Here is a 3528-nt window from a genome sequence, read left to right as displayed (position 1 = left end):
GAGTCAGAGCGCCCGGCAGCTCGACCGCGCGGTGGTGAGGGGAGCGCGCCGGAATCGGGCCGAAATATGCAAATCCTTGCGACCACTGCTCTATGTCTTTGAGATATATATATATATATATATATCACATAGATATAAACTCACATATATATATATATATATATATATACACACACACATGTTTATGATACTTATACATGGTGGTACTTTTACATTTCAATGTAAAAATTAAAATGAGATAGTCTGTATGTGCAATGTGTGTGTTATGTATATATAAAATTACACTGCAAGAACTTATGTAGTGTAATTCATTTTTTGAATCAAGTTGATCGAATGTCAACAATATATTACTTGTAATTAAATACCGTTCATGTATTTGTATTTTAAAATGACTAGTACATTTGTTATTTTAAGCGTAAAAACTGTATTCAAAATCACATTGTCATTTTGAATATTGACAAAGTAGAATGGGCCCCTCCAACGCCCATTCTCGTGAGAACGCAGCCAATACATTTTTGTCGTCTCTCCGATTCTGTTTATTACAAATAATATGTTTGTAATAAACAGTACTGTTAGAATAAACGCTTTCTGAGTTTTACTGTAATCATTACTGTCAGCACAAGTACTTCTTTCTTTTTTATTATCCGTATCATCAAAACAGACAAGACTTCTATCTTTTATTTCGCAAAGACCATCAGAATAGGCGTTTCTAATTTTTAATATTTTGATTATAATTAGTATCGTAAAACAGAAGTCTGATTTTTATTACCAGTATCGTCCGAATAGACGCCTTTGGTATATATTTTTATCACAACAGACACTTCTGATAAAACTAGAAATTATTACAATCATTGTGTTGGAAAGGATAACAATTTATTATCTTTTACAATTTTTGCAAAGTGTTGTCTCATGCATTCTACGTCCTTGGAATATTTTTCATCACAAGGATTACCTCCTAAGGCTACAGTTGTGGCAAAAGCTGCAGCGTAAATTCCACAAGATGTGCCATCAGGTTGTGCTTGAACTCGTTCAAAAATAATGTTACTTTGACTTATTTTTGGATAACGTTGTTGTATGTAATTTTTTTCTTTGGCTGTCAACTTATTGTATGTACAGTTAGGTATACTGTCATACACGTGAAGTTTGATGCCATCAAAAAATATGCATCGCCAATGATCGCTACAATTCCCTCCAATTATTTGTACACTTTTGTCGCTATGACTAGCCACAATCATATGAGGGAATTCCAGATACTGTACACTTTGCGTTTCCAAAGAAGAAGTTTCTCTTATAAGTCGTAAAAGTCGATCTAATGATTCGTCATTTACTTTGCTATGTACAGGTAAGACATTCTTTTCTACTAAATTGTCGGAAGCAATACTATCATCTAGAATTTTTCTATGTCTTGCCATATCATCTTCAGTTACATTTCTGTTACTTATATAACCAACAATGATGCAATCATCGTCTTGCTCCATGTTTGTATCAGCAGTAGTTACTGTGTTTATCGGCGAAATATCACATTTAAATCGTTTATTCGATTCAATAACACTTTCGCTCTCAGTTGCACTCTGCTGATTTTTTTTTTATTAATTTTTTTCACTGCTTCTTCTTTCGCTTCTAGAATATATCTAGGTTCCCTGATAGGCATATGCCTATTATGGCGACTATGCACGAGTTCTGGAAGCATGCATTCCAAATAAAAGCGTGTTAGCCGAGGTAGCATTTGATTTTTCCAAAAAACATCGTCTCTATCAACACGTACTATTTTTAAGCTTTTTGGCGTCCATATAGCAAAAATGCAATAATCTCTCTGTGTTATATTCAATTGCCCTTGGACTTGATAAAAATATCGATGATTCAAATTCATTTTATCTGAATTTCTTTTATTAAAGATGTTTTTCAAGGAAGGCAATGTTTGTACAGCTTCTTCTGCTGTTAAATCTTTAGCCGATAGAGGACATTTTATCTCTACTAGACCATTTTCTATAAGTCCGTCAGGAGAAGCACCCAGATATGAATATTCATAATCAATGAATAATCCACAAAGTTTTATTTTTTTCTTCAGTTTTGCGGCTAATTCTTTCCTCGCTAATTCTTCTTGGTCGCGGCCATATATCATGGCTGCAGTATCTATGGGCGGAGGATACAAAATATTCTTTACTGTCGCTGCGCAAGACGTTGTCGGTCTCATGCGACATACGATTCCAAATTTAGACGCTGTTAATCTTTCTTGTCTTAGTGATACCCATTGTTCGGAATCACTTTGACCTATCGTATCCCGTTCAATCTGCTTCCAGTTTTTTCCATCTTCAGACAATTTCTCTAAATAATTTTGTTGAAGTTGTTTCATTACATCATTTGGAAAATCTGGCTGTTGCGATTGCGGACCATAATGACAATCTGTTCCTGATTCTCGTTTAAATTTCTTATGTCTTCCATCTGTTTGTCGATATTCTTTGGTTCTAGTAATTTTTATTTGCCGTCGCTTCTCCACAGTTTTTCGACAGTAGCAGGTACACTTTTATTCATGCCTTCATGTATCTGTGTAAGGGCTTTCTGCGTATTATATTGCAGAACGGCTCCCGCAATTCTGGCATTGTAAGAGCCTCGTTTGCTAAAATTAATACGCTTTCCGCCAATTTCTTTGCAGATTATCGAATTAAATGATTCTGCAAGATTATTCGTTACATTTAGCAGCAAACTATCGGAGTGAGCGGCTAAATATGTAATAGCAGTCTCTATTTTCGGATAAAGACCGTGCAGTTTTAGAAGCGGTACGTAGTTTTTTTCCATTACACAGTCATCTTCGCATTTATAACCACGTTCCTTACACTGATTATGATCACCAAAAATGTGGCTAGGGATATTCCAGTATATCTTTTCGTAATTCCGTAGCCTTATAATGAGGTTGCATTTCTTCATTTCGTACAGAAGCTATCCGTATCACCTCTTTGCGTATTTTTAGAATGCTCTTTTTTACAACATTACGCATTTCGATAAAACCACGTTTTCTTTGCGTCTTTGGCCGAGTTGTTTCAGCTACGATTTTTAGCTTCTTGCACAGATTACGAAGCAGATGATTGGTGCATTCTATTTTTTTTACCACTACCATCTGTTCGCTATATGGATTATTGTGGAGAATACATTTATACACATTACTATCACCATCGGCGATAATGGTTTTATATATCAATCCATGCATTTTGAGGCTGTCATTGAAACCTTCTGCAATGGCATCGCTCTCCATTCTTGTAGAGCTTGCATTGCGATCAAAATTTTTATAGCATTTATGAGCTCTAGGTTCACAACCATTTCGCTCGGCCATATCACATATCGTGCAATATTTGTTGCGGATGCCAACAAAGAGAACTTTTCCTGTACGGTAACCAATTACAGCACCAATACCTGCTAGTGAATCGTAAGCATTGCCATACGATCTCTTCATCCAACTACCATCTGCTACAACGGTTATGTATGGAATACCGTTAATAGTTTCGTTTTTTTCAAGAGCGAGTTGCTTTTCAG

Source organism: Trachymyrmex cornetzi, unplaced genomic scaffold, assembly GCF_001594075.2.
Source record: "Trachymyrmex cornetzi isolate Tcor2-1 unplaced genomic scaffold, Tcor1.1 scaffold1633, whole genome shotgun sequence".
Lineage (NCBI taxonomy): Eukaryota > Metazoa > Arthropoda > Insecta > Hymenoptera > Formicidae > Trachymyrmex > Trachymyrmex cornetzi.
The sequence above is the reverse complement of the archived record's forward strand: the minus strand, read 5'-3'. Positions refer to the sequence as shown.